Here is a 23,101-nt window from a genome sequence, read left to right on the forward strand (position 1 = left end):
GGTCTCGAGCTTAACTTGCTTACATGCCAGCATTGCAGCGGGGAGCGGAGGTCCAGACCGAGTGACCTTGGGACAGTCGTGAGCACACGTGCAAACAGACAAGCTGGCCCAGGTCGTTGTCTGGATAAGCAGCGCAGGGTCAGAGAGCAGCGGGAGGGCTGCCAGAGCGGAGGCACCTGATTCAAAACAGGGACGCGCTCTCGTCTCTCCCATCGTGGGAAAGCTCCCTCCCTAACGCCAGCAGATTCTCCCTCGCATCCAGCTAATTGTCACCAGCTGTGAAGCCAAACGATTTGAAATGCCTTTAGCCTGCTAACATTTGGGTTAACCTGAGGCTAACCTACTCCAAACACTTATGGACCAGGCTTGACTAGCTCATTTAAAAAGCAACACATCCTCCCACTCATACTTGGCCTGGCCGTATCAGTAAAGCATCTCTCGGTGTAGGAAGGGGCTAAGCTCACAGCCAAGTAGAAGAGCGTGGCTCCCTCGTGGCTTTATGAAAAACAATATTGCTTCTGTCTGCTCCTAGGCTTGTAATGGGCAGCTCACAGTTGCGGGGGAGAAAGGGTTTTTAACCTTACCCCCTCCAGAGATCCTACTGACTGATGGTGACCTGTCAAATCCTCTTGGATATAGACGGGTGTGAGCAACAGTTTGGGGTGAGCAAGTACTTCTGAACTGGAGCACGTACCCTGCCAGACATGCAGGCTTTTTCCCTTCCTGACCATTCATGTGCTGGCTTGTCCCGGCATTTAGCTATGCTTGGCATTACCCATGCATTCGTAATAGCTGTGGGTTGCATCGTGAGATGGGCTTAAAAATACCGGTGTTGTTGGAAACGACAACATCCAAGGCTCTTTGCTTTCTAGCCACAAAGGCACACTCCTTTCCACGTGTTTCAGGTGTTACTTGGCGTCAGCACGGCCAGAGAAGGACTTGAAAATGGAATCTGAGATTTCCTGGGACGTGGCTGCCTTCAAGGTTGGGGACTTCAGGGGAAAAATCCCAATTTTGTGGTAGTCAAGGTGAAATCCCAAAGATTGGCCCCGCTGGCAGTCCTGGCATGTTCACTGGCGTTCCCAGTCCCTCCTGTCCTTGCAGTTGTTCTGACTTGCTTGGGGCACATGCAGACACGCGCTGATCTCCTTTCCAAATGTGTGCGTTTTCCTCGGAGAATTCAGCCAAGGGCGAGTGACCCGGTGAGCTTCCTTCCTAGGGGAAACCCTAGTGCTTTGCCTTGTAATATAGTGGCTGCATTCCCACAGTCGAGGGCCTTCGCTGCACGGGCATCTGTCTCTCTGTTTAACTTCGAGGTAAAAAGACTTTTTCAACCTTTCTCTGTGCCTAACCTGGTTGTTCCAAACAGGAGACTTTACCACCCCTTCAGCTCTCCTGTGAAAGATGAATTTTCATTTTTACCCAGGAGAACTTGTACAATCTGTGCTCTCTCCTGTGCCCAATGAAGGGTGTGCGCGCCCAAAAGCTTGCAAAGAAATAAAATAATTTGTTTGCAAATATCTAGTTGGTCTAACGAAAGAGATCGCCTCTTCCATGAGTTTTTTGATTCTGTTTAACGATGTAATTATCCATGCGAGTGAAGCTTGTTTTATATTCTGATAGAGAAGTAATAGGCTCATCCCCTCTGACTGTTTATCGGGATTTCCTCAAAGGTGGGATGTCACCAGCCTAGTGCGTATGAGTGGCCTAGCTCATCTAGCCAGCTGCTGGCTTGCATCCTGTGTCCCTTCTGATGTGTTCATGAGCAATGGTAAGAGCATAGCAGACATGGGTGTTGTATGAGGCTGGGTCCTGAATGTGAAGGGTGCCATCCATGCCAAACAAGTTGACCTTGGCATCTTCAGTGGAAGAAGTGCTCACTGGTGCCCAGTAGGTCAGTCTTGGACCGCTGCATCACCTTTACAGGAAAGGAAGAAGTCCAGAGATAGACTAGCTCCATTCTTGCATCAATACTCTCCCTTCAAGGAACAAGGATGGCTTGCCAGTTATTTGGAAATACCCCTACCCGTGGCACCAATAGGCACCTCCACTTACAGTCTGATGCAGTCGGAGGTGCCTGGTTTGCTCCTCTGACATGTGTCCAGGCTTAAATTGGAGCAATAAATAAAGAGGGTGGGGGCACTGTGGAGAGCTTGATTGGTTCCTAAGAAGTAATTTGTGCTTTAATTATGTGTCTCTTTATGGGCGCACTTAATAAATAGGGAAATATAAATATCTGAGATTAATAATACTGAATTGGATCTTCATTTCCCTATCTGCAAAATGGGGATAAATTATACTTCTGAGTCTGCCAAAAGGGGTTCCAAGGGCTTAATTAACGTTTGCCAAGTGCTCAGAGATAGCATCTTTCATCTGCGAATCCAGAGGCAAAATATATTTCGGGCATCCTCGATCAGCTTTGCAATTATTCCTCCCACTGTCATGAGACATGCCAACAAAAGCTACGCTCCTGTCATCAAGGGATTGTTGCTGCCTTGTGATTTGTTTTGATTTAGATGTTTTTGCCCTTCTTCCTGTACAGGACTAATGAAGTGCTTGCAAAGTTTTAGGGAGAACAGAAATCACATTCTTTTCACTTATAAACGTCCTATCGCTTGTATTCCCCCCCCCCCACTTTTAACCCCTGCCTCTGTTTTGTGCTGCCTGAATCTCTTGCTCGATCTTGCTCTAGCGCCATTCCCCACGAGGAAGCGGGTGGATGTTCCCTCTGGCTTTTAAAACCCCATCTGGGTCTGGCCAGCAGGCTGCCAAGCATGGGGAAAGCCCTGGCAATTGGTAAGGCCCTGTGGGATACCAAACCACACCCTGCCTCGCACAGGAAACCAGTCCTCCCACGTTCACAAACCATGCACCTGGTGAGTTAACAAGCACGTCTGGTGTTTTCCAACCTCCCAGTAATGTTGCTGATACTGACTGCAAATAGGGCAGTTTGCAAATATGAATAGTTAAATAAGCGCTTAAGGAAAATGTATGCATCCAGCGCCTCCGAGGGATTAATGCCAAGCACAGAGATCTCGGATCGATCTATTGAGCAAAACAGCCGGGTCCTCTGGGTTCTAATCCCGGCTCTCCTACGTGACCTTGAGCGCATCTTGATGACTCGGGGAAAGAGGGACAGAGTTAATTACCCCTTTGAGAATGGGTTGCTGTTTGCCAAGGGCTTTGAGGCCCTGGATTGGAGCAAGGTGCTGTAAAGAGCAGAGTCCAGAGTGCTTGGGCAGGAAGCAGGGCCCAGGTCAGATGCTTGGAGCAAGGGCAGCACACAGAAAAAGCAGTTTTAATCAAGTCTTTGTATCTGGTGTCTGTGACACAAGCACGTCCTTACTCCTGTTAGCCCTTTGGAGCAGTGCTGCAGGAGGGCGAGCTGGAGTGTGGCCCCCTCGCACGTCTACATGGAAAGATGAGCCAAGTTCTCGGTGCTGAATCTCTTCTTACCAGCAAAGACGGGGGAGCCAGAAGAGTAAAACCCAGCTCCTAAGCTGCGTCTCTGTACAACGTCATCGTGGGACATACGTAGTCTCTCCCCACAACTGGCATCTCCAGGGATTCAGCCCTCCGCGGGACTGAACATGCTTTGTTCCAGTGAAAGTCAGTCTTGGCTGAGGGACCAGAGGATCGAGCCCCAGATTTGCAGCTCCGTTGGCGTGGGTGAACGTCATTGCGGATGAAACCGCTGCCGGTCCCACGTGAAATGTAGTAAGTTTCTACCCCAGAAGACAAATCTGATCTCTCGAGTGTCAGTGATTTGCTTTTTAAAAGCAATAATTCATTGCATGTTATGGACTTTGCGGAGCACATGCTAGAAACCTGCTCGATTCCTTTTCCTTTTTCACCCTTACAAGAGTCTTCAGCAGTGATTTTTTCAATCAGGGTGCTGTGGCACCCTGGGTTGCCTTGAGATCCTTCCAAGGGTGACCAATGTTAGCTTTGTTAGGTGTGCAAACATGATTCACAAATTAAACCCAGAGAGTTCAAATGGGAATTCATCAGGCTAAAACCTGAGTTTTACAAGTCTTCCGAGTTGTTTGCAACAGAAGAGTTGTTCTGTTGTTCTGTAGTCGAGGAAAGAGTGAAAACCTAAGAGCTGGCAGGTTGAGGGATGCCTTGAGTCTAAAAAAGGTTGAGAAGCACTGGTCTCTAGCATATATTCACCACGGGAGTAAAATGGTTGGAAAGTTTCCCCCTTCACACGGCCTGATTTTGAAAGGGAATAAAAACTCTGAGTGGTGGTTTAACCCAAGCCTCCCACCAAGTACAAGTCAGGTAAGAAAATGCATCCAATTATCTTCAAAATTATTTCCTCCTTCACATGTACCTACTGAGATTTGAGCCTGAGGCACTATGTTTCCCATCACTGATGCCCGAAGCGAAGTAGCAAACCTCTCTCATCTCCCTAAGGTTGACTAGAGTCCTCTGCGTGGCAGCGGTGTACACGGAGCCACATCCAGCAACTACAGCTTTCTAGTTATCCTCTCCTTGCCCCTCCCCGGCTCCTGGTGCTTCAGAGGGATGTGCTGAAGTCCTTGTCTGGTGTGTAAAATCTGCTCTGCTTACGTGAGTGTCTAGAGAAGTTGTCTCCCACTGTACCAGCTCCTTTTGCCACCAGGAGATGCCATCCTTGCTCAGCGATGCTGCAGTGGGCTTCATCAGCCAGCACCGGCTGTGTGACTTGCTTATAACTGGGAGTGTGGCATGCCAGTCTTGGATGCCCAGCGCCCGCTGCTCAGTTGCTTCTTCTATGGTGGCGCTGCATGAATTTGACTTGCAAGCACCGAGCTGCTGCTCATCTCAAGGCCTTTTTCTGTTTGATTAGGTAAGGGTCCTAGAGAAGTGGGGCTGGAAGGGAGCTCCAGAGGTCGCATCTAGTCCACCCCCCTGCCCGTGGCAGGATCATCCCTATCCAAACATCCCAGCCAAATCCCTCATCTACACTCTTGGTAAAATGACCATCAACTCTGACACAGCACAAGACATCACACCCGAACCTGCTGCAGATAAAACAGGGACCACGGCAGCCAGCGTCTTGCTGGTAGCAAAGGTTTTCAATCTATGCGTGAGGTCCCGGGTAGAGGCCATGCCCCCACTACAGAAGGTGAAACCCCCCCAGTCTGCACCAGTCTGCCTGTGAACTATTTGAAAGCCTTGCATTTATGGCTGCCTGTGATCACTGGCACCCCTTGGTCCCTTTTCCATTTGGCTGTGGTGCTGGCTGGCCTTTTCAGCCTGGACGAATGGCTGTTCTTGCCACCGTGCCCGATTTTCCCCAGGTGCAAAATGATTAACTCGGTGTGCGCTCCTTAATGGAATTGACTTGGGAGAGAAACGGTTCTTCCTTCGTGGTCTCCCTCTTTCTTTTCCAAACTCTTTTAGTCTCCATTTTCTTCAGTAGGTGAAAAAGCTGAAACCTCGCTGAGCTCTCACTCCCTTTGTAGCTTGACTTTTCTCTACCTGGATGGCATCTGGGTTCAACTGCTTGTCATGCAAGTATAATAACCTTTTATCTAATGCTTTTTATTCTGAAGGATCTGTATGCACAGTGCTGCAGAGATGCGGCCACCTGTGAGGTAGCTGGAGAGTTATCCCCTGAAATGGCAGCGATAGCTCACAGCGAGGAAGAGAGAAGGTTTGGCCGGGGAGGCCGGACGGAGCCAGGTGTTGAGGTCTTCGACAGAGGGTGGCAAGAGCAAGTGGAGGGAGCCTGGGTTGATTTCTGGCTTTGCTGGGGTATGTGGCCAGCTGATGGCATGCCTGCTACAAGTGGCATGGGCATGCAGCAGGTAAGGTAGGGAGCAGAAAGCAGAGCAGTAGATCGGGCAGGGGAAGGTGATGGGAGTGACACCTGGAGCAGGCGCAGGGCTAATTTGCAAAGTGTCTGCCCAAGAGGTTGGACCTCACTGCGTTTAGCCTACGACAGTGCCTCAGTTGTCATATCTGTAAAATGAGCAGCAGTGTCGAGCACCCGGTACCACCGCGTGTTATTCATTTGCTATAACTGTTACCTACCAGCAGTCAGGGCGTGAAGCTTAATTGTCCGAAATCCCTCTTTTTCTCCCTGCCTTTGGAGGAAGGTGTAGCAGTGAGGAGAGGTGGATGAACTTCGTTTCAGCAACTGGTCTTTAAAGACAAAAGAGAGAGGGAGGTGTTTATGTATTTGGGGAGAGGCGGGTGTGGGACCGTCCTCACCTTTGTTATTCCTACCAATTTAAACTGCTTTTAAACAAACACCTTTAAAAAAAAACTGTATGAAAATGGCTCAAAGCCTGGAACAAACCCCCTTTCCTCAAAGCTGCTTGTGGTGCTGTTTTCTCTCCTGGATCAACCCTGCTAGGACTTGAGCCTCCGATGTCGGAGCAAGCCCTGCTTTTGAAACCTTGGAGCTGACGCACACAGGCCAGGCTCTTTGGCAACTTTCCCTGTTCAGGCTTTCCTTGTAAACCAAATACCAGGAGTTTGAAAGAGCGATGAATATTCTTGCCCTTGTTTCTCCAGGAGGCCACGAGGGATTTTTCTTTCTCTCCAGCTGTCCTCACATAGTTTTAAGCAGAGGTGCAGCTGGGTGTGGATGCTGCGATACGTGGCAAATCTTGTGCCAGGCAGATAAAGACTTGCACGTAGACACCAACCCAGACACCCCCAGACTGATTTGTAGGGACAACAGGCTCTTTGCTCGGATATTTGAAGTCCACCTGAGCATCCAGATTTTGTCAAAAATGATGATGGGCAGAGTCGAGGCAACAAGGGACGGGAAATTCCAGCTCTCTTCCTGTAAAATAAAGGTGTTGGTCCGGGTACGTGGCTGCATGTACGATCAGTATTTTATAGCGTTTTGGTCTAGGCTATTCCCTAGTTTTGGAGGGGGACTTATCTAATTTAGCCTTGGGTCAGGACTTGCGTAGAACGGTTGGGATCACGCCGGTGGCCTCGCTCATCACCGTGCACACTTCCGCAGGACGTGTGCACCCGCTGGTTTTGCATTTGCATGTTTTGAGTCTGGACTCGCTGTGTTGGAGAGCTGTGGCGTTGCACGAAGCTGGCTAATCCGACTGTATTTGTAGATGCCCGTGACTTGAGAAGTGGAATGACTTTTCTCTCATTTGCCAAGCGATTCTTGGGGAGGGGCAGGAGAAATGGGTAAGTTGCCATCTTCAAAAGCAAGGGAGAAGTCACTGCTCGTTTTGGCTTTGGCATTATTAGTCCATTATACCCGTCTCTGACTTGTGCTGCTTCTGTTTGGTTGCTGCCTCTTGCCATGCCATGTCTCCATGCCTGACCAAAGCATCCTTGGCTTTGGACTAGCCGTTGAGGGGTAGGTGCCCAACGGTGTTCAAGGTTCAGTATCTCGCAGCAAATAGCCTGCAGTCACCGGCAGGTCTGTCATTGCTATTGCAATCGCCATCCTGCACAAGCAGCGCGCTTTTTGGTTGTATTATCTTTCCCCAGTATTTACTGGTTGAGGGGGCACCTCTCCTGTTCCTGCTTTTGATTGTTTTAACTCCTAGCAAACGGCTAGTTGTAAGCATGCATGCATCTTCCCCACAGAGTTACCTAAAAACAAGCCCTCTCAAGAACCAGAGGTTAAATAACCTCACCATCTAAGAGCTCACCCATGCATGTATATTGGTGGTGGGAGCTGGGTGCGGTATCCCAATAAACTTGCTTTCATTTAAAAAATAAATAAATGTGACTTTCCATGTAACCAGCTGTTTTTCACTGCATTGGGATCTCTCCTAATGTTGGCGCAGGAGTTGTGGGAACTCATCCGGTTCTGTGGATTTTCACTTTCCTCTTGATCGCTCTATCCTCTTGCGTCGCTGCTGTTTCTAAACATTTCCAGGATCTGGACAGTGTTGCATTGGCAGGGCTCCTGTTCTCAGGAGAAGGGTGTGGAGGGACGGCTGGCCCAGGGAACGTCTGAAAGCCAAAAAAAAAAAGGGAAAAGAAACTCCAGGAAGTTGGCTAATGGGATGAGAGGGGCTGGGAAAGGCTGGATCTGAGGCTCATGGGGAAGATCTGTTCAGAGGCATTGCCTCTGCATCGTCAGAGCGCTTTGCATCTCCCTTCTTGCAGCAGCTGGCTGAAGCAAGGAAACACTTGACCCAGAGTTGAGGTAGGGACATTAAATCACACAGGTTAAGTTGCTTTCCCCGGTGACAGACCAAGGACTAGGATTTGGCAGCTAAAGGCTCTTGCCCCCATTCTTAGCCCATTGGGCTATCCTGCCTCCCTGCAAGGTCTCCATGCATAGTAGAGGAAGGGCCAGCGTTGAAGGCGGTTTGGGTTGTTTTTTTCTCCGTTCTTGTACTCCTGAGGGGTTTCTTTGTGGTGCTTTGTCAGCTGGGACTTTTATGGGGTAGGGGGAGGCGCTAGATAGATGTCTGTCCCTTCTGGGGCAAGCCGATTGTCCAGAGCTCTCCATCGCTGGTGCCTCCTGCCTCCCAGTTCCAGATGCCTCTCCCAGTCCCCCAATTTGGGCTCCGAAAGGAGCCGTCTGACTGTGTCTTTCCAGGTAACTCCTACAATGGCCCTCGACTCCGAAATAAGGACGGTTTAAAGAAACAACAGGAACAGACACTCTGAAAAGAAGCAACCTTTTTGCTACCGTTGGCATCGTGCTCTTCCAGTTGCTGTAGTCAGCCCGTGGCGAGACCCGTTTCGTCAAACCCGTTGCGTCGCTCTGAGCGTGTCCCCCCAGCGCCTTGACACCCTTGGCACGTGGAGGCGGCACGTGGCACTGAACTGGGCCTTGTCCCTGGGCATCCCGGTTCATCTCCCCGTTCCTCTTCCCTTTTGCACCTGCTGCTTGTGTCTCTAGGTCCTAGGCTGCTCGAGGTGCAATTCGTCTTCTCCTGGGTGTTCGTACAGTCGCTAGCACAAGCGGTCGTCGGCTTCAGTTGGACTCCCTGGATATTACTGCAATACAAACAACAGTTTGTCACTTCGTGCAGCTGTTAATTAGTTCATCTCCCCAGGGAAGGACTCTACCCTGCGCCGTTTCCTCCCGGTTTGTTCAGTGTGCTGCACAGATATGGATGCTGCGTTAGCATCTGATTGAGTCGCTGGTGCCTACAAAAGCTCAGGCCTCTGTGAACCAGTTAGTCTCTAAGGTTCCCCTGCCTATACACACCTAGCTTCATCTCCCATCAGCCGTCTGTTCCTTGCTTTGGGCGTTTATACTCATGCTCCGGGAGGCATGGGTACTTTAATTAGCGCCACTCTTTAAAAGCGCCCAGATCGTCATGTGTATCAGCATCTCCACACTGAAAAATGACAGCGGGGCACTTTGAACTAAAGCTTGTCGGATGAGCTTTAGTTTAAAGCGCCCCACCACTGTTTTTCAGTGCGGGATTGCTGACGCATGTGATGCTGGAGCGCAGTAATTACCACGCTCCAGCTGACCTTAATTAATCGAGTCTGCTCCGAGGTGCTGGAATTACAGCGCATCGGAGCAGGATCCCTACATGTGTGCAGGAGCCCTTTGTCTCTAATAATTTCACCTTAAATATTCCATTTATTTTCACATAATTATTCCTGACACAATCATCACAAGCAGAGATGGTTTTCTCTGCTTGCTATTTTACCCTTCAACTCCTTTTGTATCATCCTTCTCCAACACAGCTCATGTCCTAGTGTGAGGTGTACTTCTTGGTAAAACCTCTTCTGATCAAAGGGGTTTTAGGACTTGCAAGCGGCCAGTGAACCATTTGCAGATGTAAGCCAATGGCACGCAGCAGCAAAGGGTGTGGGATGCTTCAATGCAGTTATCAGGATCACCTAGAAACTGGATCAAAAAAAGATTTTCCGTCTCTTTCTGGGCTGTTTTTAAAACCAAAGGCTTATTTTATTTTTCAAATAAATTCTCAGGGGGTTTGGAGGAAACAAAATGCTGCTGATTTTTTTTTTTTTCTGTGAACAATGATGATCTTAATTTTGTTTTTAATTGTCCACTATAACCAGTTTATAAGTAGCTTTTAACATCGTGCAGCTGGAAAGTTGGAGCCTCTTGGAAAACGCCAGCTCCTAGGAGGGTTCCTAGACGGAGGTCCCCACTTGTTCGGCCTATCGCACGCTCCGTTTCCCGTGCAGTGTTTTTTCGGAGGGGGCTGCAGCTCGTGCAGTGCTAAGATGCCAGTGTGTTTGTATGAAGGAAACACCGCTGCTGGCACTGTGTCCTGGCCTCAGCACCTCTGTTTCTTGCTGTGGTGCCTCCAGATGTTCCCAAAGAGCTTGGACCCCTTGCCCTGCAGAGAGCTGTGCACCCAGCTGTTTGCAGTGACCCAGGAAAGCCTTGTCCAAATTCAGTCTCCTTGACCTGCAGTATATAGAAACGCTGGCCTGGAAACCCTACATAGACATCTCTCAACCCTGCTTGCCCACTTCTGCTTATTTGGGCAGGCCAGGTTTGCTCCATCATGGGCTGGAAGGTCGCCTGCATGCCAGGAGCACGACCACGCTCAGCGCCTAAACATCCTGGGTTTGCCTTGTATTACAGCCTGACAAAGGGATCTGGTAGCAGCACAGCTTTGTGTCTGCAGTTCAGTCCCAGTGTTTTCTTGGATCTCTCTCCCAGTTTCCTGGCAGTCATTAATGCATAATAGTCTGGCTACTGGTGCACAGGTCCTCTCCAGGGTTGCTGTGGATGCACATTGATGAGTCTCGATGGACCATTTGCACTACTCTGAAAATGCCCACAGTCGCTTCATTGCTTATCTTCCACCTGAGAGAAGAAATTCTCTTTCTTAGGTCTGGGCAATAACAAGGCAGTAGTAAGCAGGGGAAGAAAATGATGCATCATTCTTAAATAATGCAGAAATGTCCCATGTTCTCCAGAAAAATAAGGCTGGAAGGGCCCTTAAGGAGTCAGCTCATCCAAGCTCCTGCTCAAGGCAGGATCATCCTTCTGGAAACCCTTCTAGACAAGGGTTTGTCTAGCCTGCACTTAAAAACTTCGGAAGATGGAGATTTCACTACCTCTCTCAGTGCTTGGTTCCAGTGGAAGGAACAAAGGCTGTTTGGTTGGTTTCTATAGTGAAAACACGAGAGCTTCCCAAAGCATTTGGGGCTCAGAATAGCAGCGGGTGGCAGAATACTTGACCCATAAGGTATGTACAATTTGGGAATGGTTTTGGGGTGCTCATCTTTGTAATAAAAGCAAGCCAAGGTACTCCTTCCCATTTTTTTTATAGTCTTGAGAGCTCCTCTGAACCACTGAAATAAAGGTAAATGAAATCAGAAAGGAAATAGGAAGCATTACAAGCCTGGTGTTTTTCCTGGGTGCAAGAGTGGGCGATGTGTTGTAGCTGAGCGTCGTGTAGCTGCCATTCAAATGGGTATTGGTTAATGTGACGGGCTCGTGTCTGATCAGCACACGTTGACTGCACAGTGAGAGAGAGGCATGGTCTCCCGACTCTCTGTGTGAATTATCGGGTTTGCTTCTGAACAAAATGTCTTTGAAAGCATTTTTTTGTGTGATCCCTTGGTTTCGGGATACTCCAAAGGATAAAGGGTGAAGGGCAGGCTTCTGTCTGGCAATGGCATACACAGACAGCAGTTCTTCTGCTTCAGTAGATTTGGTGCTCAAGAAAAAGATTGAAGAGGACTGGGGTACTTGAATCGAGTGGCCTTTTCTCCAAGGAGCTAAGCAACTACAAATACTTCTCAGCAATTAAAGATGTCTTTTCTGTTTTGTTTAGTTGACTGCCCATGGAAGCACTCTGAGGTCCAAGCAGTGCAAGTGTCGCAGAGGAGCCAGAGCACAAAGTTTGCGTGTTATCACGGATGAACACAGCGACTCCATCAGCTGGCTGCACACTAGATTCGAGGACTCGGCTTTCAGGTAAGGCGGCATTTGTGTCTCAGCACATTGCTCCTACGATTGCCCATGGCTGCCCACTGACATGTGATTGCCATTATTCGAGGTTTCTCAGATTATCCGAGCCAAGGGAACGTGACAATGCTACAAGTCATTTTAAAGTCCCTGTGTTTTCTAATATGCATGGGGCAAAATCCACCCCCAGAGTTCTCCAGTACACCATGGGAACCAGGGAATCAAACAAAAGGCTGAAATGCCAGCTTTAATGAAATGCAGCAGTCTGTGGTTTGAGAGTGTGTTTGTTGTCGGGCACTGAGCGGATCCAGAGGGCCCTGATGATGCGATGCTTATCTCTTGCTGAGTTTTGCATCTGCTTGGGCTTGACCTACAGAAGTGTCATCTCTACCTGCTGGGGTAGAGCTCTGTATGGTTGCAAGATTGCTGCCATCTCTTTGGTCTCTCTCCTGGAAGAGATCAAAGCAGCCCCCTGCCCTCAGGAGGCCTTGGCTTAAAAGACGCTGAACCTTTCAGCATGTGGCTGAAATTGGAAGAGCTTTGCTTCTGCCTTTTCTCCTCCAGCACATGCCTGGTTCTTGTAAGCAGCTCTTAGCCCTCCAGTAAGGCTGGCAGACAGCCCTGGGCAGCCACGCTTGTGACTAGCTGGTCGACAAATTCTGCTGCGCGTGAGGAAGCGCTCAGTCTTTGACTCTGCTTCAGCGGTGCTGTTGGCTTGGCAAGCAAGAGTTTGGCTATTGCAATGCCTTGTGTTATACATGGAGGGAGTTGGGAAATCTGCTCCATGAAGGCTGATCCTGGGGAGCGTTTCGGACTTCCTCCGTTTGCAGCTGAAGCACGAGTCCCAGCTTTTTCCTTGCCCTGCTGCATCAAACGTGGTTCCATGTCTGGACAGCCGTTTCCAGCACATCCTAGAAGGTGCTTATTAGCTGAGCTTATTAGTTGGAGACTGACCCAGAACAGTGCTTCTGTGTTCTGCATCCACGTTGATTCACTGTGGCCTTCTCCAGATCATTATCATTTCTGCTCCTCAGCTTGTCCATCTACACTGATTGGCGCAGCATGCATTGAACTCGTGCATTTTGGGAGACCGCCTCAAAATTGGACGGGCAGAGCAGGGTCTGTTCGTTTTACTGCTTGTCTTCTAGACATGACTTTGCCTTTTCCTCTAGCTTTTATTCCGGTCCTGTGGCTGGGGTGTCAGAGCAGTGACCTACACTGCTGGCCATGGCATCTGCACGTGGGGTTGTCTGCTTTCCCCATCACCTAGGGGGGACCGTTTTACTCTTCTTGCATGTGCGGATGGCAGCTGCTGAAATGATAGTGTGAGAAGGAGGGCTGGGATGCCCTGGGCAGCTCTTTCGCCTTGAGTTTAAGAGTATTTTATCATTTTGGGGCCGTGGCCTAACAGTCCACTCCAGAAGCAAAGGTATAAGGTAGGGTTTTGCAAAGCACATGACCTTTAGTAGATCTCTGGCCCCCACTGAAGCCAGTAGCAAAATTCCCATTAATTTTAATTGCCTTAGAGATGGACAGTTGCCTGAGTGCTTTTGAAAAGCTCCTCACCCCCATATCTTCTGCACTGATGCATTTTCTAGAGGGACTTTTGAACTTGTTAAATATCTTGTGGCCTGCAGGCCATGGCTTAAGGTTGTTAGAAGTTGGTTGTTCATGCTGTCCAGATCACAGGTCAGTACAAATGAATGTTACTTCCTCTTGAAAGCAAAGGACCCTTTAGTCTATTTTTTTTGGAGACCTAGATAGCTCATTGTTAGGTGTTCCTGTAGCTCGTACCACCCTGCTGTTTTTAAAATATGCTGTTTAACATTGTTATACCTGCTCCTTGTGCTGCTGTTTCTCATTCCTTTCAAGGGTATCAAAGCATTTTGCAAACACAAAGCACTGTCCCACCTGCATGGCGGATACCTAGTAGCTACAGATGGGCAAAGAGGGTATCGGCGAGGAAGGGGTGATTGATTTCCTCCCCTCTCACATTTCTGTTGCATTTTTTCTCCGAAGCAGTTTGCTAATGCAGCAAACACTTCCCAGTCCAGAGACATGCAGCCTGCTCTTTTCCATGGAGCGAAGCAGGCAAACGTGTTTAGCCGTTACCTGGAACATAGGAATAGAAACCAGAACATTATTAGTCCCTTTGGCCTCCTGTTTGAGGAGTCCAGCATTTTGCATTGACCCCAAATGGAGCCTAACAACATGTTTGTGTTTAAAATCAATGTGTGTTGGGCTTTGGACAATGGGGTCAGAAAGGAATTTCCCCCCGTTGTGTAGCTTGGCTTCTGTGCATTTGTTTGGCATCAGAGGTGGCCACAGCTGGAATTGGAGTCCTGCAGGGCAGGCCGGTGCTGTGTGTGGGGCCACGAATGGTCTCAGGTGCCTGGCTGGTGTGTCTTGGTCGTGCTCAATACTAAAATAAGGGTCAGGAGGAATTTTCTCTGTTAGGCTGGCAGGGACCATAGGCACGTTTCTGCAGCCTGGGGCAGGGATCACGTGGACAGAGCTCATCTGCTCACTCCCCTGCCACTGCAGGTAGCCCTGCCTTGGCTTTGGTGGCGTCGGGGGCTCTTCTGCACTCTCTTCCTATGTTGCATAGCTAAGGGTCATGTGTCCCTTTCCTCCTTTTTGTACCACCAGTATTGGAATATTTAATGCGACTAAAGCCATTAGGTTGTCCGGGGAGCTTGTGTGACACTTAATGGCCTGTGATAAAAAAGAGAACATGTTAAACAACCTCGTGCTCCCTTCTGGCCGGTATTTCTAGGCATCTGTTAACTCCCTTGTTAGTAACCGGAAACGTTACTGTTCCCATCTTGCACAGGGCAAAGCATTGGCGCATGCAGAGGTTAAGTGAATCTGCCAGGGTCGCATGGCAAGCCTGTGGCAGGCCTGGGAATACAGCCCAGGTCATCTGCCTCCTAGCCCCTTGCTCTACCCTCTATAAAGATTTCCTCCTATACTATGTCCAACTGAAACTACAGGGACCCGAGAAAGTGGGGAGAAGGTGGTCGGTATATCTGGGTCATGGTCACAGCTGCAAAATTACTGCAGCCCTGTGCTCCTTGCTACTGACTTGGAAAGGAAGCTGCCTCTTCCCTTCCATTGCTCCCCCCTGCCAATCTGAAACCCTCCGAGCTGTGGGAAAAATGCTTGGACCGTATAGAATCCAGATGTTCTGTCCGGGAGCAGGAAGCGCGAATGCTGCCCATGACCCAAGCGGCTAAAAATAGTGAGAGCCTTAGCACGGACATCTTCCTCCGTCTGGCACGTGGGCTCCTCCAGCCAGATGCACGTGGGATGTGGAACAGGGCGCAGGCAGGCAGCTCGTTAGCTTGATCACCCCATATCTTAATTTATTCTGTTGTTGTATTATGGTAATGCTGAAGGCCCTGGTGGAGATCAGGGCCCTATTAGGCTCAGCAGCATTGCAGATGCCTCGGAAGAGACAGCCCCTTACGATTGAATTTAAGACCAGACAGAGGAAGTGATTGTAACAGACTGCGGGAGGGAAAGAGGAAGGAAAAACAGAAAAGGACCCCCAAGGGGCGAGACGGACCAGTGAAGAGTCCATATCAGGGGGTTACGATGAGTTATTGCTATAATCAGCTTTCTCAAAGTGTTCCTTAGCTTCAGCGTCATCCTCTGGCAGCTGATTTTTTCCCCCTGGACACTGCTGAAGAGGTGGGTCTCAATGGCTGGGGGGGAAGGGTTTGAATGAAGCAAAAGTGTTGGCCCGATTAGGAATGGATTTGGGGACCGTGCTCCAGGTGCTGGAGAGGGGCATGTCTTGCAAGAAGGTGCAGAGGCTTTGGGGGCTGTTCACGGCTGGTATCCTGGGTGGAGCAGAGGGGGTGGCGCACCGCGATCGGTGTGACTATTGTTTCGTGCGAGGTAGATTATTGTAATGTTGCTATGGCCACAAATCTCCCTCCAGTTGCTGCAGCCAACTTATGAATTTCCTTTCTGATTGCATCCTAACACCAAACTCTGCTGGGCTCCAGAATCGATCTGCCCGGGCTGGCATCACTGGAGACGTTTTAACATTAACATTAGACCAGAGCCTGGGCTGACAAGCAACTGCTCCCCCTGCCTGGAGGAGGGGGCTCTGAGGAGTCTCCACTGCGGGGATCTTTGGGGGTTCAGTGTTTATCCCCCGAGTCCCACGTAATTACCCTCCATCCCCCTCGTGTCTGGAGCCCCGTCCTGTTAGTGCCACAGGATGACTATTGCAGCACTTCTGCCCCGCTGTGTCCTCAGTGTGTCAGGCCAGGGGCATTTATACCTGCCCGGCCTTGCCTCAGAGATGCGGGGGATCCAGGAGGAAGGCTGTGACCGTGCAGCTGCTGCAGCGACTTTTACTTTTCTCCCCGTATTGTGGCTTTGCCTAGGCACGTGGGATCCCGTACTGAACGGAGCATCTGTAATCGCACAGCCCAGCAGCGCTCATTCAGCAGCCGTGGACCGCAGGGGTGAGCGGCTGTGGGCTCAGCTTCTCCATCTTGTTCAGGAAGCTGTTCATCACCACGGCTGTCCTCGCTGGGCCGTGGGAGTGCGGGGTAGTGAGGAGAACATAGATTTTGGTTGAAGAACTGTTGTCTTGAAATTGGCTTGTGGAGAGATGTCTGCTAAAGCCAGGATGTCTGCCTTGCTTCCACGTGGTCAGCTTAGAAGCAGAATCACAGAAAATGAGGGTCAAAGGGACCTCAGGAGGTCGCATCTAATCCAGCCCCCTGCTCCAAGCAGGACCAGCTCCAACTCCATCATCCCAGCCGAGGCTTTATCTGCCTGGCACTTCAAAACCTCCAAGGATGGAGAGTCCACCACCTCTCTGGGTAACCTGTTCTAGTGCTTTACTACCCTCCTAGCGAGAGTTTTTCCTAATATCCAACCTCAGCTTTTCTTGCTGCAGCTTGAGCCTGTTGCTCCTTGTCCTGCCATCTGCCCCCACTGAGACCAGTCCAGCTCCATCCTCTTTGCGGCCATCCTGCAGGGAGGTGATGGCTGCTATCAAGTCCCCCTCGGTCTTCTCTTCTGCGGACTAAATAATCCCAGTTCCCTCAGCCTCTCCTCACAAGTCATGCCCCCCAGTCATTTTACTGCCGTCCACTCAGCTCTCTCCAATTTGTCCACGTCCTTTCTGTAGTGGGGGGCCCACAGCTGGACACAGGACTCCAGATGTGGCCTCCCCAGGGTTGAATAGAGGGAAGAATCACGTCCCTCCATCTGCTGGCAGCGCTCCTCCCAGTGCAGCCCGGGATGCCGGTAGCCTTCTTGGCACCCAGGGCACACTGATGGCTCCTATTCAGCTTCTTGTCCCCTGTCACCCCCAGGTCCTTTTCTGCAGAGTGGCTGCCCAGCAAGTCAGCCCCAGCCTGTCCCGCTGCATGGGATTGTTCCCTCCTAAATGCAGGACTTTGCACCTGTCCTTATTGAGCCTCATGGGATTTCTTTTGGCCCAATCTTCCTATTTGTCTAGGTCTCTGAATCCTAGTCCTAGCCCAGCATATCTACTGGTCCTCCCCAGCTTGCTGAGGGTGCAGTCCATCCCATCTTCCAGGTCGTTGATGGAGATACTGAACAAAATTGGCTCCAGGACCAACCCACAGGGCACTCCACTTGTTACTGGCTGCCAGATAGGCATTGAGCCATTTGAGCCCAACGGTCCAGCCAGTTTTCTATCCACCTTACAGTCCATTCATCCAACCTGGACTTCCTTAGCTGCCAGAAGTCTGGCAGGTCACGGGAGCGAAATCCTGTTGCAAACCCAGGTTTTTCCAGTAATCTCCAGGAGCCCTTGCTAGGATCGCTCTGTCCAAGATTGCAGGCGCATTTGAGCGTGTCCCTGCAAACGAGGACTGCTGCACCTCAGTTCCTCCTCCGCTCTGGCTGCTTCGTTGGCATCTCCTCTAGCCAAATTTCCCCACCATGAAATGGGGCTAATTCTTCCCTCTCTTGTTTTTGAAGTTACGGTAATTAGTGGCTGGCACTTGGGCTTTGAGGGATTTGGCGTAAGTGCCATCAACATGTAGTAAATGGGAATTTCTTGAAGGGTCTAAATATTGTTGGCTATCGCTGGTCCGTGTAACTCTTCTTTTGAAAAAGTGCCACTGTGGATCTGTTGATACACATGACAATCTTCTGACAGTGTAATGAATATCTTCCACCTACGCCTTCTCAAGTTCGTAATATAAAACAAGAGTTGCACATTCATAGGGTTACTGGCACCATTTGCCTATCTTTAACATGGTGCATGTAAAGATCTTTACCAGGATTTGCTATCCTCAAACACTCTAGCAGCCCATTGCATTATCCATCCCCGTTGTATAAAAACCAGAAAGTAAATCAGCGGCAGAATTGGGAATAAAACTCGAGCCCTGATCTTGTTTGCTGTAGCAACTAGACTTCACCACCTTCCGCTGAGAGGTCCCAGCTCAGGTAGGAGCTGTTCTGCACATAGTAGCTAATTTAAATTATGACAGCTAATCATTTCAAGTGGAAAAGCTATTCTGAGTAACTCCCTGCATGGCCGTTATTTTTGTGAATCTGCCTGATGCACTTTCCGGTTTGAATTTGGGGAAAAGGTACTTTTATTCCAGAATGAAGATGTCCGCATAGAGTCGATCGTGACTGGCTCTTCTAAAATGATGACCCCTTGGTGTAGGTGAGCTGTATGTAGGCAAAACTCCCTCTGTCAGCTCTGCCTCTAGCATTGGGTGCAGCCCGTTGTGTGCTTGCAGGATGCTAGAGAGCAATGAGAAGCAGCTACCCGAGAGAGGGTTTTAGTTGTTATCTGCAGTGGGGGACATGGTCCTCCTCCTAAAAATGGCTCACTGGGATCCAACCCTTTCCAGTACTCAAGCCAGCGTTTCGGCTAAGCACAGCTGGTACCGTGTGGCTTCTGCCCGCAGCTCCATTAGGGCTGTCTGTGCCTATTACCCTGGCTCTGGGAGTAGCTCTTGGAGCTGGATGTTATTCTGACAGCACTTGGGGTTTGTGTGCACGCTCCAGAGATCTGCAGCTTCAGTAACCGCCTCAAGAAAAACAGCCTACGCTAGGATGGCTGGATTAAGGGAAGGAGCAGCTGCTGCATTCGTACAGGGCGGGCTTCAGGGAACGTAGCCCACAGGCCAGCAAATGGCACTTGTCATCTTGCCTCTGCGGGAGAGCGAGGAGATGGTTATTCCCTTCCCTGGGGTTGGGAAGAAGAGGAGGAGGGTGGTGGGTTGCAGGTGCAGTGCAGAGGGCAGAGATTTGAGGATGGTGCAGTACGAAGGAGAGGAGGAAGACTTATCCAGCTGAGATCTCAAAGCATGTGGCAAAGAACAGTGAAAGGAGAAGCTGATTGTCGGGATTCAGGCCTCGAAGTAGAGCAAAGCTTCTGGTGTGAATGTAAGAAACCAAGGGGGAAGCTCACATCTGGCGGTGCCCTGAATTTGGTCTCCTTCCTTCTAAAGATCCCCCCGCAAATATATCGGCCTGTCACATTTCCTTCAAATTGCATAGATTAAAACGTTTGTTTATACACCTTCCAAAGCAGGAAATCTTCATTAATGGCACCGGGGTGTTATCCAGCTGCTCTCAAGACTGGCAGCCTGCGTTTCACAGCACTGAACTCCCTTGGCGTGTGCGAGTCAGGCCGGCTTGCAGTGGCTCTCGGGCGGTCGTGTGCATTAAGATTTGTGTCTATGGAAAACAAGCTTGGCTCCTCTGGGCAGTCTCGCTGACCCTTCTGACACCTGGAGAGGCTGAGAGATTCCCCGTCAGTAGAAAGGCCAGCAGTGAGATCTTATGCTTGCTCTACAAAGCAATAACGCTGCACGTAGGTGGGTAACACATACAGAGATAAACCCCCATCAGTGGAGTGCATTGAGCCACTTGTGATAGCAGCTCCCCTCCACTAAATACCATGAGGGTTAATGTACCATTCTCGCACTTAGGAGACCTTCCAAAGTGTCCCAGGTACGTACGAAATCGGGAGATTTCAAATGCCACCTCTTGGACCTCCTGCTTTGCCAGGGAAGTTGTGTTTGGGGTCAAGGGCTGCTGCACGGGATCAAACCCACGGTCCTTTGTGCCGGGTGTGCTGTCCCTGGCAGTGGACGGTAGCAGATGCTTTAGAGGAAGGGGATGAGAAACGGAGCAGCGATCCATCCTGTGCTGGACCTTCTCGGTCACCAGCCTAGGCTGTTCCCTGATGGACCTGCTCTCCATCAAGGCGTTGAACCCAGTGCCGGACTATGATATGCTGAGGACCTAAACTATGTCCAGCATATGATAAAAAGTAATCCACAAAAATGGATTTTCATGAAATTTTAAGATGAACTATGGTTATTTCTGCACAAATTTATGAACTTAGTGTGAATAATAACTATGGAGCCATATATATTTATATTTTTGTCATATTAGAATACACATGTCCAGGGTTTTTTTTTTTCTTATTTGGTAGTTTTAAGTAGTTTTAAGCCTAAATCCAGCCTTGGTTGAACCACTTTTGGGACCTGGTTGTACTGTTGGCCTCCATGGCATCCTGCGGTGATGAGTTCCACAGGTTACTCTTCTGTGCAAAGATTAGTCGCTTCCTCCCACGTGTCCTGAACCTGCTGCCTGGTGCCCCTCATTCGTCTGCTCTGAAACACGGAATAACAGTTCCCCGGTCACTCCGTCCGCACCATTCCCGATTTCGTAGACTTCCCTTGGTCATCTCATTTTCCGGGCTGAAGAGGCCCAGCCCTGAAGCTGGTCCATCCCCTGATTTCCCTCCCCGATCCTCTTTGTCATCCTGCGCGCAGCATTAGCCATATGCGAGCGCATCGATTTCCTGAAGGGCGCGGGACACTTTCTGTTTTATTTTCAATTCCTTTCCTAACGATTGCCAGCGCTGTTTGTCTCTTTGACGCCGCTGCGCAGCGAGCCGATCTGTTTAGAGACTCCCCGTGCTGACTTCCCCGAGTGCTAACGGCTGGTCTCCAGGCCCGGCGTTGAGTTCCCGTAAGCTCTTCTTTTCCAAGAAGGTGCGTGTGCTTATTGCATTGCTACAGACTTTCTCTGCTAATCAAGGGGTTGGTGGGGGGTGACATTGTGATCCTGAACTTCATTTTACCCCTGGCATTTTCCTCCTTGGACACTGTGCATATTTGATATATTTCTCATGGCTATTTTGATTGAGCCGACTGTGGCAGGGTCTTTCTTTGTACGGCTTCCTTCATAATAGCAGCCCTGATACTGGAGCAGCTCCTGAAGTACAGATAAATGCTAAGATTCCTCTTTGTGTTGTGTTGTGTTTGTTATTTAAGTATAAAGAACAGCATGGAAACCTCTCCTGGCTTTCAGCTCTTGTAATCACAGTATTTAGCATTCTTATTATGTGCTACAGCCCGCTCACCTTTAACTCGATTGTTCTGAGATTACTTATCTGGAAGAGACGGCGGTTCATTATGTTAATTGGGTTTGAAATTACTGCATTAAATATCTGTAATTGGAGTTGTTATGCTGGCCTCACTATGTCCTGGGGTCTGCAAGAAGCAGGAATGAATATGGAAATGTGTGCTTTTTGTTGCGGTTAGTAGCTGTACATCAGGGCTTGGATTTAAAGAATACCCCCACCCTTCTCGTGCACACCTTTTTAGACACACGAATGCATGCAGAGGGGTCTGTGAGGTTGGAGCAATGCCTGGTGCTTTGTGATTCCTGCCGTTGTGTTGGTTGCACGGTGAATCTTTGCTTCTAGCAATGTGATAATACTGTATTCTTTTGCATATGTTGCATCCTGGAATACACATCTCGTTTTTAAAGGCAGAATGAAGAAAAAAAAATCTTTCCTTGTAGTAAGTAGTGGAGTAGCAGCAACTAGGGATCGGAGCCAGCCCCCTATTTCACTCCTTGTGACTCGCACACTTCCCTTGTTTTGCTTTTGTCTGATGCATGGCAGAAACAGCCCTTACCGTATTTTCTCACGTATAACTCACATTCTCTTTTCAGCAGCTGTTTTGGGGTCTTTTTGGTGGGGGAGGTGCATGTTGCATGCAAGAAAATATGGTAGTTGGCTCTTCCGTAGAGCTGTTCTGCCAGATCTCAAAATGCTCTACCAAGGCAGGCATGTACCTCTATCTACCAAGGCAGGCAGGCACATACTCCCCCACCTCCCTCCCCATTTCACTAAGGAAATTAAGGCACACAGAGGGAGAAATTTGTCTGACTTCACCTTGTAGGGCCACTGCTGAGCTCAGGCATTGGGTTCTCAGTTTGGTGCTCTGTGCATGAGATGGCACTGCATCACTTCTGTGCTAGCAAAATGCAACCTCCAGAGTGGTTTTAGTGCATTGAGCGATTTGAAGTTTTGGACATGGGAGGATGGGGTGTAGGTGTGGTGTGGAAGAGGGGGAGTTCTTCCCAGCAAGGTGCCAGGGTAAAAGGTGAGATATATATATAGGGTTTATATAGCTATATAGAGAGAGATATTAGGGCTTTCACACCCCATCCGACCTAGCACCACTCAGAGGGGAGTTGCAGAGACATATATATGTCTGTGTGTGTATACACGTGTGTGTGTGTGTGTGTGTGTATGCATGCAGGCAGACACATACTCTCACACACACACACATGTATACACACACAGACATATATATGTACCACCCTCTGAGTGGTGCTAGGTCGGATGGGGTGTGAAAGCCCTAATCCCCAGCACAGTGGGTCCCATTTCTTAGTTCAGCCTTTACCCCTTTGTGAGGTCCTGGGTGTAACGAAAGCTGTTCCCTGCCTGCATAAAACCAGAGCTTGCTCTCTCCGTGCTGTGCTGTGGACATGGGGCTACAACACACCTGCCTCCTGCAAGGCAGTGTTGCGGCGCTCCGGCGTAACAGGATCCCTCTGCACTGCTGGTGCTATAATGTAGATGGGACACTGGCGCTGGGGGCTGCTTAATAATGGATGGGGGAAGTCTGAGGGCTTGGTTTGGTGCCAAAGTGAGAGCGAGGGTGGTGGTGTGGGCAAGAGATGGGGGAGGAGAGGAGACGGGGAGGGAAATGACAAGATGTTCCTGCGTGGCACTGAAAGGAGTCGGCTTTCAGTTCCTCCCCCGTGGATCTGTTGGCTACAAAGAAGCAACTTGCAGGATCATAATGAATTCAAATTTATTGTACGGGATGTGAAGTTACCGATAAAATCGTAAATGCAAGCTTTGAGTTATGAGGGGTAATGGCCACCTTAACGCACGCTGACACACACCTACGCACACTCACACACGCA

At 49.6% G+C, this 23,101-nt stretch overlaps 1 protein-coding gene across 5 annotated transcripts in view; it reads left to right on the forward strand.

Moving 5' to 3' along the window:
• Positions 1 to 23,101, forward strand: part of EXTL3 (exostosin like glycosyltransferase 3) — a 193,374-nt gene that overhangs the window by 69,503 nt on the left and 100,770 nt on the right. For all 5 annotated transcript variants that reach the window (XM_059728399.1, XM_019483814.2, XM_019483815.2 and 2 more), the window contains exon 2: positions 11,712 to 11,854. The gene's annotated coding sequence lies outside the window, so the exon portion shown is untranslated. The remainder of the gene's footprint in view (positions 1 to 11,711; positions 11,855 to 23,101) is intronic.

The sequence above is a fragment of the Alligator mississippiensis genome, chromosome 1 (genome assembly GCF_030867095.1).
Source record: "Alligator mississippiensis isolate rAllMis1 chromosome 1, rAllMis1, whole genome shotgun sequence".
Taxonomy (NCBI): Eukaryota; Metazoa; Chordata; order Crocodylia; family Alligatoridae; genus Alligator; species Alligator mississippiensis.